This window comes from Hordeum vulgare, chromosome 6H, assembly GCF_904849725.1.
Source record: "Hordeum vulgare subsp. vulgare chromosome 6H, MorexV3_pseudomolecules_assembly, whole genome shotgun sequence".
In the NCBI taxonomy this organism is placed as follows: Eukaryota; Viridiplantae; Streptophyta; class Magnoliopsida; order Poales; family Poaceae; genus Hordeum; species Hordeum vulgare.
In genome coordinates, this window is record NC_058523.1 from 393286585 (window position 1) to 393299819 (window position 13235).

The following is a 13235-nucleotide window of genomic DNA, read 5'->3' on the forward strand; positions in this document are numbered from 1 at the left end:
AGCACAGGTGGCAGTGGTGGACCGTAGAAAACCCTTGTTGCGCCAACCACCAGGTTTGTTTGCTACATCACCGGACGATTGTATGGGACGATCGCCAGAGGGTTGAACACAGGCGCCTCCTTAGCAGGGTCTACTTCCACGGGCTCTTCGTCGACGACATTGTCGGCTGCCGCTGCAGCAGCACCATTGGGAGGGGCAGCTTCAGGAGCAGCTGCCTCATCAGCCGCATGTTGGATAATAGGCATGTCCACAACATCCTCGTTAGTAGCAGCAGGCTGAGGGTCAAGAACCACCAATTCCTGAACAAAATCAGAAGAGGTTGGTTGATCAATAACCATGGATTCCTGATCTTGTACAGGTGCATCAGGTTGTGGCTCTGGCTCTGGTGCTTCCGGTTCCCAACCCCATCCTCCACCAACTAGGGCTTGTGGCTCTCGCTCTGGGGGTGGTGGTGGCACCGCGTTCCATCCCAGAGCTGGGTATGGTGGCAATGCAAATAACAGATTGTCATTGACTAGTTGACCAGGAAGAGGGTGTGCGTTGCCATTAAGGGGCATGTGATCTTCGTCATTAGGCATCTGTTCACGAAAATTTGCACCCAAAATGTAAACTGGCGCAGACCAGGAGACCTTGGCCCCTCCCCAGGCAGCATATTCACAGAAAGTGACGCTCTGTGGCACCAGATTATCTTCAGGGAAAGATGCAAAGACAATGGACCGAACCAAATATGGGTCATCGCTGACCCAATGATGGAACTCTCCAAAAGTGTTAACGGCAGCCCGAAGATCATTGGTATTGTGGAAATCTAACGGGACTCCAAGTAGCATCAGACAACCTTGAAGAAAACCTGTTTGTCCCCTAAAACCTGCACCGTCACAATGACGCATGAAACGAACAAAGGTGTCGCTCCCTAGTGCTTGAGGGACCATCTGAACTATAGCAAAGCTTTCCGCAGCATCTCTAAGCTCGAATAGACCAACCCCCTCCATCCACGGATGGGCTGAGCGAACATGAAAACCCCTATTGAGAAGTAGGGCGGTAACTTCCTGCCGTACCTGGACCACCAACTCAGCAGGAGGGGCGGGCATTACTTCGGCGACGATGAACTACTCATGCCTGCGGTTGATGGGGTTGGTAGGCGTGATGAAGGTCCTTGGGTGGCGAACAGGGCCTCCGTAGATGATGTTGTGACCCTGTGGAACGAAGTGCTGGGGATTAAGCTCGAAGTTGGCCATTGTAGTCGAAGAAGCAGGAGGCGGTGGCGTCAATGGCGGCGTCTTAGAGGGAGTCCGGGGAGACGATGGGCTTGACATGACAGGGAGGAGGAACTGCTCAGGAGGCTTTGCGGTTTCCCCAAGAATAGCAGAGGTTCCCAATATATCTGCAACATGGGAGGTGGTGGGGCTCTTGCGTTTCCAAGCAAGACAATTATCGCGCATAAAGGAAGTGCAGTCAGGTTTGGCAGGGCCCACATTGCCGCAGGCAGGGCAAATCAGCATGGCGGTGCAGTTGGAAGCAAGGTTCCCTTGAGACAAACAAATCGTACAAGAATAAATCTCTTTAACCATGCCATTGATCAATTCATAAAAGAGATGGGGGGCCTCCTGCGAAGATGGAATATCAGGTTGAGGACAAGATTCTGGCCCAGCAGAAGATGTCGTTGCCGAAGACCCATTAATGGTTTCGGAGAGAGGGCCATTGTCGGGGCAGTCCAAAGAAACAGATTCAAACTGATTTGAAACCCCGCCTAGCGCGGTGGGATTAGCCAAAACTGCGCCATCTGAGGAGGAGATCCCATTAATCTCGCCACATTCCGTTAGGGTACCGGATGATCCGGGATGGGAAACATGCTGATGAACTGAACCAAAGGTGATGTGTGGCGAGGCAGACGTCCACTGGAGCTCTGCCAGAGGTGGAGCACTAATAATAACACGTTCTCGTGGAGGGATCGAATAACCCGCCTTAGACAGAGTAATAAGTTCATCTTGAGAGACAGGGCACCGATAACCTTTGCAAACATCATATTGCTGTAGTGTTGCAAAAGTTAATTTCTTGCGAGGAGAAGATCCGGACTTAAGAGAGGACTTAAGAGGTATGGAATGCATTGCCATCAGACCTAGTGTTGCTCTTCGTTTGGTCGGGCTAATAATGATCCATTCTGCATCACATTGCTTCTTCCATAACTTGAATTTTCGACGCCAATTAGGGCCACCCACCATAACCCCATAGATGTAAGTAGCACTTAAAACTTGAACATTTGTACGAGTGTAAATCCAGAATGTAGAAACCAACTTGCTGGCAAGAAACCTTGAAGGAGAAAACTGAATCCGCAACTTGGGAAACCCTCAGTTCAATGGAGGAACCTCCAATAGCTGATTCAATCACAGCAGCGACAGATTCCTCAGTGAGGCGGAAAGCATGGCGGCCAAAGGAGGCGACCATTGTGAAAGAGCGACGATGTTTCATTGGATGCACCGGAAAGTCAGAGATGCGATAAACCTTATCCGCGAAGTCCAAACCAGGAGAAAAATCCAGATCCAACGTGGAACCGGCCATGCAAGCCATGGAGAACCACGTAAAGGTGGGGTGTTAAGGTTCACCTCAGATGATGAGCGGAGGACGAGGATCAAACACCGGCTAGAGGTCCACATTGCCATGGGGTCGCCGAGGTGGGAGGTGGGAGAAGGTGGGAGTCGCTGATGTCAGTTGTGCTTCCCCGGCAACGGCGCCGGAAATACTTCTGCTACTGCAACAAAAGACCTTCCAACGGCGCCAGAAATAGGAGTGTTACTTGATACTGCTCAGCAACGACACCAGGAATCCTTCAGCTGCGGCTGCACCTTAAGGGACTTCCTAGGCAAGTATGCAAAGGATTTCCCCCGTGGCCTTGGAGCCTTGCGTTGGTGTTCCCTCGAAGCGAAAAGGGTGATGTAGCACAGCGGTGGTAAGTATTTCCCTCAGTTTGAGAACCAAGGTATCAATCCAGTGGAGGAGTACCTCAAGATCCTGCACAAACACAAAATCTTGCTCCCAACGCTATGAAGGGGTTGTCAATCCCTTATAGATTGTTCGCCAAGTGAGAACTGAAAGCAAAAAAGTAACAAGCAAAGTAAAAGCGGAGGTGTAAACGATGGATGTGAATAGACCCGGGGGCCGTAGTGTTTACTAGTGGCTTCTCTCATAAAAGCAAGTAGATGGTGGGTGAACAAATTACTGTCGAGCGATTGATAGAACCGCGCAAAGTCGTGACGATATCTATGGCAATGATTATATCTATAGGCATCACGTCCAAAACAAGTAGACCGATACTTTCTGAATCTACTACTATTACTCCACACGTCGACCGCTATCCATCATGCATCTAGTCTATTAAGTCCAAAAGAATAGAGTAACGCCTTAAGCAAGATCACATGATGTAGAGGGATAATCTCAAACCAATGATGAAACCCGCATCTTTTTACCCTTGATGGCAACTACTTAATGTGTGCCTTGCAGCCTCTACTGTCACTGGGAAAGGTCACCACATGGTAGAACTCAAAACCAAGCACTTCTCCCATTGCAACAATCATAGATCTAGTTGGCCAAAACAAACCTAAGACTCGCAGAGACTTACAAGGATATCAAATCATGCATATAAGAAATCAGCAAAGACTCAAATATATATCATAGATAATCTGATCACAAATCCACAATTCATCGGATCTCGACAAACACACCGCCAAAGAAGATTACATCGGATAGATCTCCATGAAGATCATGGAGAACTTTGTATTGAAGATCCAAGAGAGAGAAGAAGTCATCTAGCTACTACCTACGGACCCGTAGGTCTGAAGTGAATGACTCACGAGTCATTGGAGGGGCGATGATGATGATGAAGAAGCCCTCCAACTCCAAAGTCCCCTCCGGCAGGGCGTCGGGAAGGGTCTCGAGATGAGATCTCGCGGAAACGGAAGCTTGCGGCTGCGAAAAAGTATTTTCGAGGCTCCCCTGATTTTTTGCTGAATTTTTGGGAATATATAGGCCAAGGATCTAGGTTAGGGGGCGGCCAGGGAGGCCACAAGATCTGCCACCGCCGCCTCCCCCAGGTGGCGGAGTGGGAGCTTGTGGGCTCCCTCGAGCCCACCTGGCTTGGCCCTCGGGCCCCCTGATCTTCTTCCATTCGGGAAAAAATCATTTCGGGGTTTTTATTCCGTTTGGACTCCGTTCCAAAATCATATCTGAAAAGAGACAAAAACACAGAAAAAATAGGAAGTGGCAATTGGTAGAGAATTAATAAGTTAGTCCCAAAAAGATATAAAAGGTACATAAAACATCCAAAGATGACAAGATAACAATATGAAACCATCAAAAATTATAAATATGTTTGAGACGTATCAAGCATCCCCAAGCTTAACTCCTGCTCGTCCTAGAGTAGGGAAGTGATAAAGAATGAATTTTTGATGCTTTCATGCTACCTAGCATAGGTGTCCTTTGTAATTTCTCCTATGTGACGCGAATGTTCAGATCCATTAGATTCAAAACAATAGTTTGCTATTGACGTGGAAACAATAATAATTCAAGCAAACTAGCAAGGTAATCATGAACTTTCAAAATAACAAGGCAAAAGAAAGTTATCCCTACAAAAGCATATAGTCTGGCTATGCTCTATCATCATTGCACAATGAATTTAAATCATGCACAACCCCGGTATTGGCCAAGTAATTGTTTCACACCTTTACTATCTCAAACCTTTTCAACTCGCACGCAATACATGAGCGTGAGCCATGGTTATAGCACTATAGATGGTGTGGAATGTGGTGGAGGTTGCAAGACAAAAAATTAGAAGATAGTCACATTAACTAGGCATATAAATGAGTTGTGGAGATGCTCATCAGTAGATATCAATGTGAATGAGTAGTTATTTCCATACAAATGATGCACTAGAGCTAAGAGTAAGTGAAAGCTCTTAAAGAAAACTAGTGGGTGTGCATCCAACTTGCTTGCTCACGAAGACCTAAGGCAATTTTGAGGAAGCCTATGATTGGAATATACAAGCCAAGTTATATAATGAAAGTTTCCCACTAGCTATATGGTGGTGACAAAACGAGAGACTCTCAATCATGAAGATCATGGTGCTTAATATGCACAAGTGTGGAAAAAGTGGTAGCATTGTCCCTTCTCTCTTTTTCTCTCATTTTTTATTTTTTTTATTTTTTTGGTGGGCTCTTTGGCTTATTTTTTTATTTTGGTGGGCTTCTTTGGTCTCTTTTATTTCCTCACATGGTACAATGCTCCATTAATGATGATCATCACACTTTCAACTCAAAACTTAGAGCAACGATGACTCTATATGGAATGCCTTCGGTAGTGTACCGTGGCAAAGATCTAGCTTATCATAGACATTAATGGAAACATCATGCTAGCTATCTTACAATCATGTAATGGCAATGTAGACGTGGTGGCACATGTCATGGTGGTAGTTGCATGGCAATATATCTCGGAATGACTTTGAAAAAGCCATAGTAGGTAGGTATGGTGGCTGTTTTGAGGGAGGCTAACGGTGGGTTTTGTGCACCGGCGAAAGTTGCATGGCACTAAGAAGATGGTGATGGTGGAAGGTGAAAATGCATCGAAACCATGGATTCAACATTAGTCATGAAGAACTCATATACTTGTTGCAAAAGTTTTGTTAGCAATCGAAACAAAGCATTCAACGCATACTCCTAGGGGAAGGGTTGGTAGGTATAAACCATCGCGCGATCCCGACCGCCACGCAAAGGATGACAATCAATATACTAATCATGCTCATATTTCATCACACAACGGTTCACCATACGTGCATGCTACGGGAATCACTAACTTCAACACAAGTATTTCTAGACCCACAACACCTTACTAGCATGACTTCAATATTACCATAACCACAACTCAAAAGTAATTGAGATGAATCAAACTTCTCTAACTATTCAATGCACATGAAGGTGGAAGTTTTCGTATCCCTTTGGATAACTACCCCTTTTGAGACTACTTTCAAAGCATAGATCAACTACCAAGCCACGCACCGCTGTGCTCTAAAAGATATAAGCGATGCACATAGAGAAAAAGTGTCTAGCTCAAAAGATATAAGTGAAGCACATGTGAGCTGAATTGTCTACCAAAAGATATAAGTGAAGCTCAACAAAATCACGGTGAGTGCATGTCTCTCTCTCTAGGTGTGCAGCAAGGATGATTGTGACACAACAAAAATAAAAGACTCCTACGATACAAGACCTCCAAGCAAAAACACATAACATGTGGTGAATAAAAATATAGCCCCAAGTAACGTTACCGATAGATTGAAGACAAAAGAGGGGATGCCTTCCCGGGGCATCCCCAAGCTTAGGATTTTACGGCATCCTTGAATATCTTGGGGTGCCTTGGGCATCCCCAAGCTTGAGCTCTTGCCACTCTTTATCTTTTTGTCCATAAGAACTTCACCGAAAACTTGAAAAACTTCACAACACGAAACTTCAACAGAAACTCGTGATAACATTAGTATGAGAAAGCAAACCACCACTTCCTTAGGTACTGTAGCAAACTTAAATTCTACTTATGCTGATGTTGTATTACTATATTTTCAATCTTCCATGGCTAATACCCCCGATACTATCCATAGTTTCATCAAAATAAGCAACGAACACAACAAAAACAGAATCTGTTAATTGCAGACAAGTCTGTAGCAATCTGTATATTTCGTATACCTCTGGTACTTCAACAATTATGAAAAGTTACGAAAGTCTGAAGAATTTGCGTAGAATCAGCAGCAAAAATAATCAACTCAAAATCTCTTACATAGAAAAATGAAAATTCTTTTCGGGAGAAGAAAGTTTCTGTCTTTTCCAGCATGACCAAACGATCATCCCCAAGACTAATCATAACGGTTTTGCTTGGCACAAACGCAAAAAGAAACACAAAAAACACAATCATAAAATATTTATGAAAGTGTGGAAAACACAAAACAGAAAGAAAAAGGATAGATTCGTTGGGTTGCCTCCCAACAAGCGCTTTTGTTTAACGCCCTTAGCTAGGCAAAAAGTGATGGAATCACGTATAGTCATCTTTGGTGCTCAAACCATAAGTAGCCCTCATCATAGATTCATAAGGCAATCTTATTTTCTTTCTAGGAAAGTGCTCCATGCCCTTCTTTAAAGGAAATTGAAATCTAATATTCCATTCCTTCATATCGATGATAACACCAATAGTCCTTAGGAAAGGTCTACCAAGAATAATGTGACATGAAGGATTGGAATCTATGTCAAGTACAATGAAATTCACGGGTACATAGTTCTTATTTGCAACAATAAGAACATCATCGATCCTTCCCATGGGTTTCTTGACAGTAGAATACGCAAGATGCAAATTAAGAGAACACTCTTCAATCTCATGAAAACCAAGAATATCACATAAAGACTTTGGAATCGCGGAAACACTAGCACCCAAATCACACAAAGCATTGCACTCATAGTTTTTGATCTTGATTTTGATAGTAGGTTCCCACTCATCATGAAGTTTTGTAGGTATAGAGACTTCTCGTTCGAGCTTCTCTTGAAGAGATTTCATCATAGCATCTACGATATGCGCGGTAAAGGCTTTGCTTGGGCTATAACCATGTGGAGAGTTTGCAATGGATTGCATCAAAGAAATGCATTCAAACTAGGAGCAATTATCATAATTGAATTCCTTGAAATCCAAAGTGGGAGCTTCATTACTACCCAAAATTTTGACTTCTTCTACTCCACTCTCCACATCTTTATCATCAAGATAGGTGGACTCCGAATCATTGGGGCGTTTTTCAACCAAAGTGAATTCATATCCAGCCCCTCCATAAATAGGTTTGACACGCGAAAAAAAAGATTCAAGAGGAGACACACCAAGCACTTTAAGATCTTCGTGATTTGCATCACTAGAACGCACCCTTTTAAACCATTCATGCCTAGCGCGAATGTGGGCGGTTCTTTCTTTGCTCTCATTCATGGATACACGCATAGCTTTCAAAGTTTCATCCAAGTTGACCTTGGGAGGAGCGCATCTAACTTTCAAAGCATCAATATCACAAGACATCCTATCAACGCTCTTAGCCAAATCGTCTAATTTTAGTAGTTTTTCCTCTATGGACGCATTGAAAATCTTTTGAGAGTTGATGAACTCTTTGATATTACTCTCTAAACAGAGGGTAATTTTTTGTGATTTCCATTAGTGTTGTTATAGGAATTGCCATAATTGTTAGAGGAGTTACTAGGGAAAGGCCTAGGAACATAGTTTCCTCTAAAAGCATTGTTGTTGCCAAAATTGTTCCTAGGAACAAAATTCACGTCCAAACTAGCGTTGATACTCTTAATCAAAGAAGATAGTGGCATGTCATTAGGATCTACGGTAGCGTTTCTACTAGCAACCAAATTCATCAACTCGTCCATCTTAGCACTAAGCGAGTTAATTTCTTCTATAGCGTGCACCTTTTTGCTAGCAGGCGACCTTTCAGTGTGCCACTGAGAGTAGTTGGTCATGATATTGTCTATTAGTTTTGTAGCGTCTCCTAACGTGATTTCCATGAACGTTCCACCTGAGGCGGAGTCCAAGATATTGCGAGAAGCGAAATTCAAGCTAATGTAAAAGATTTGTATAATCATCCACAAACTCAAGCCATGAGCAGGACAATTTCTAATCACAAGCTTCATCCTCTCCCAAGATTGTGCAACATGTTCATGATCAAGTTGCTTGAAATTCATGATATCGTTACGTAAGGAGATGATCTTAGCCGGTGGAAAATACTTGGATATGTAGGCATCTTTGCACTTATCCCAAGAATCGATACTACTTTTAGGCAAAGAAGAAAACCAAGTTTTTGCGCGATCTCGCAACGAGAAAGGAAAAAGTTTCAACTTAATCACGACATTATCCACATATCTTTTCTTTTGCATATCACAAAGCTCAATGAAGGTATTGAGATGGGATGCGGCATCTTCACTAGGAAGGCCAGATAATTGCTTTTTCATAACAAGATTCAGCAAAGCTGCGTTGATTTCATACGATTCCGCACTAGTGGCGGGAGCAATCGGAGTACTAATAAAATCATTATTATTAGTGCTCGAGAAGTCGCAAAGTTTGGTGTTTTCAGCCATGATGAGTTAAACAAACAAACAAGCACACAAGCAAGCAAGAAAACTGGCAAAGGGAAAGGGCAAAGGGAAAATAAAATGGCAAAGGAGAAAGGGAAATTAAAACGACAAATGTGAAGTGGGGGAGAGGAAAACGAGAGGCAACTGGCAACAAAAGTAAATGCAAGAGAAGAGTTTGTGAGACCTACTTGGATAGATCTTCAGTTCTCCTCCCCGGCAACGGTGCCAGAAATACTTCTGATGTCAGCTGTGCTACCCCGTCAACGGCGCCGGAAATACTTCTGCTACTGCAACAAAAGACCTTCCAACGGCGCCAGAAATAGGAGTGTTACTTGATACTCCTCAGCAACGGCACCAGGAATCCTTCAGCTGCGGCTACGCCTTATGGACTTCCTAGGCAAGTATGCAAAGGATTTCCCCCGTGGCCTTGGAGCCTTGCGTTGGTGTTCCCTCGAAGCGGAAAGGGTGATGTAGCACAGCGGTGGTAAGTATTTCCCTTAGTTTGAGAACCAAGGTATCAATCAAGTGGAGGAGTATCTCAAGATCCTGCACAAACACAAAAGCTTGCTCCCAACGCTATGAAGGGGTTGTCAATCCCTTATAGATTGTTCGCCAAGGGAGAACTGAAAGCAACAAAGTAACAAGCAAAGTAAAAGCGGAGGTGTAAACGATGGATGTGAATGGACCCGAGGGCCATAGTATTTACTAGTGGCTTCTCTCATAGAAGCAAGTAGACAGTGGGTGAACAAATTACTGTCGAGTAATTGATAGAACCGCGCAAAGTCGTGACGATATCTATGGCAATGATTATATCTATAGGCATCACGTCCAAAACAAGTAGACCGATACTTTCTGCATCTACTACTATTACTCCACACGTCGACCGCTATCCATCATGCATCTAGTGTATTAAGTCCAAAAGAACAGAGTAACGCCTTAAGCAAGATGACATGATGTGGAGGGATAATCTCAAACCAATGATGAAAACCCCGTCTTTTTACCCTTGATGGCAACTACTTAATGTGTGCATTGATGCCCCTAGTGTCACTGGGAAAGGTCACCACATGGTAGAACCCAAAACCAAGCACTTCTCCCATTGCAACAATCATAGATCTAGTTGGCCAAACAAAACCCAAGACTCGGAGAGACTTACAAGGATATCAAATCATGCATATAAGAAATCAGAAAAGACTCAAATATATATCATAGAAAATCTGATCACAAATCCACAATTCATCGGATCTCGACAAACACACCGCCAAAGAAGATTACATCAGATAGATCTCCATGAAGATCATGGAGAACTTTGTATTGAAGATCCAAGAGAGAGAAGAAGCCATCTAGCTACTAACTACGGACCCGTAGGTCTGAAGTGAACTACTCACGAGTCATTGGAGGGGCGATGATGATGATGAAGAAGTCCTCCAACTCCAAAGTCCCCTCCGGCAGGGCGTCGGGAAGGGTCTCCAGATGAGATCTCGCGAAAACGAAAGCTTGCGGCAGCGGAAAAGTATTTTCGAGGCTCCCGTGATTTTTGGTGAATTTTTGGGAATATATAGGCCAAGGATCTAGGTCAGGGGGCGGCCAGGGAGGCCACAAGCCCTGCCACCGCCGCCTCCCCTGGTGGCGGAGTGGGAGCTTGTGGGTTCCCTGGAGCCCACCTGGCTTGGCCCAGAGGCCCCCTGATCTTCTTCCGTTCAGGAAAAAATCATTTCGGGGTTTTTATTCTGTTTGGACTCCGTTCCAAAATCAGATATGAAAAGAGTCAAAAACACAGAAAAAACAGGAACTGGCACTTGACACTGAATTAATAAGTTAGTCCCAAAAAAGATATAAAAGGTACATAAAACATCCAAAGATGACAAGATAACAACATGAAACCATCAAAAATTATAGATACGTTTAAGACGTATTAGTCGCCATGCCAACAATGCTGCTTCACCCATCCTTGTCGCCGATAAGGATTATGAATTCTCTGTTGATCCTGAGTTGATCACTTTGGTTGTATCTGATCCTTTTCATGGTTATGAGTCTGAAACGGTTGTAGCACATCTTACTAAGCTGAATGATATAGCCACCCTATTCACCAATGAGGAAAAGATTCGCCATTACTATATCCTTAAGCTTGGGGGAGGCTTGTCCAGTTACTGAATGCTTTGCCTGATCACCGTCTTGCGAAAAATCAAATACTTGATATCTTTTATAATGGACTAAGCGATGCTTCTAGGGACCACCTAGATAGTTGTGCTGGTTGTGTTTTCTGGGAAAGAACTGTGGAACAAGCTAAAATTCTATTGCATAATATCTTGAGCAATGATAATGCTTGGACTATTCCCGAACCACCTCCGAAGCCAACTCCGAAGAAAAGAGGTATTCTATTCCTCAGTCATGAAGATATTTAAGAAGCCAAGAAATCTATGCAAGAGAAAGGTATTAAATCTAAAGATGTTAAGAATCTACCACCTATTGAAGAAATACATGGTCTTGTTAACCCGACATAGGTAGTAGAGGTAAATTCTCTTCGTAGATTCAATGAGAGTGATATTCCCTATGATAAACCTGCTAGCTTATGCTTAGATGAATTTGATAACTTTGTTGCCAATTGGAACAAAATGCTCGCATGATTATGTTAGAAGACAATTGGAACAAAATGCTCGCATTATTAGTCATATATGTGCTTGTGTGGATAGAAATGTCAATGATCTTAAACTTCTGAGTAAACATGCCTCTATGGTCACTACTCAAGTAGAACAAGTACTTAAGGCTCAAAATGACTTGCTCAATGAGTTGAATGACAATTCTATTAGAGTCGTCATTAGAGGTGGTAGAATGAACCAGGAACCTTTGTATCCTGAGGGCCATCCTAAGAGAATTGAACAAGATTCTCAGGGAGTTAACACTGATGCACCTAGTCATCCTGGTAATAGGAAGAAAAAGAAATATGATAGGAACTTGCATGCTAGCAAACCTATTGCTGTTACACCTAAGAATCCAAATGATGTCTCTGTTTCTGATGCCGAAACACAATCTGGTGATGAACATGAGCCTAGTGATAATATTGATAGTGGTGTTCATGTTGATGCTCAACCTAGTAATGATAAGGATGTGGATATTGAACCTGCTGTTGATCTTGATAACCCACAACCTAAGAACACGAGATATGATAAGCATGGTAAAGAAAGAGAACCATGGGTTCAGAAACCCATGCCCTTTCCTCCCAAACCATCCAAGAAAAAGGATGATGAAGATTTTGAGCGCTTTGTTGAAATGATTAGACCTGTCTTTCTGCAAATGCGTTTGACAGATATGCTCAAAATGTCTCCTTATGCTAAGTACATGAAAGATGTTGTGACTAATATAAGGAAGATACCTGAGGTTGAGATTTCCACCATGCTTGCTAAGTACACCTTCAAGGGTGGAACTCCTAAGAAACTAGGTGACCCCGGAGTGCCCACTATACCTTGCTCCATTAAAGGAAATTATGTTAGAACTTCTTTATGCAATCTTGGAGCTGGTGTTAGTGTTATGCCTCTCTCTTTATATCGTAGACTTGAATTGGATAAGTTGACATCCACTGAAATGTCTTTGCAAATGGCCGACAAATCAACTGCTTTTCCTATCGGCATTTGCGAGGATGTGCCTGTTGTGGTTGCTAACGTTACTATCTTAACGGACTTTGTTATTTTGGATACTCCCGAGGATGATGCCATGGTGGTCATCCTTGGAAGACCCTTTTTAAACACTGCACGGGCTGTTATTGATTGCAACAAAGGCAATGTCACTTTCCATGTTAATGGTAATGAGCACACGGTGCACTTTCCGAAGAAACAATATCGAGTACATTGCATCAATGCTATTGAAAAATCTTCATCAATTCTTATTGGAAGCTTTGAATTCCCTATAACTACTGTCAAGATGAAGTACGATTTACTTGTCGGGGATATGCACATCCCCATTGAGATGTATGAATCTAGAAGTCACAACCTTCTGTTCCCAACTTTTATCAGTGGGGGCCAGAGGAGTTCACCCAGAAGTGGCACCCTCAGTACACTCCGGAGTATCCCGGAGACGGTTACTTCCCACCATGGGAGTAGACCAACT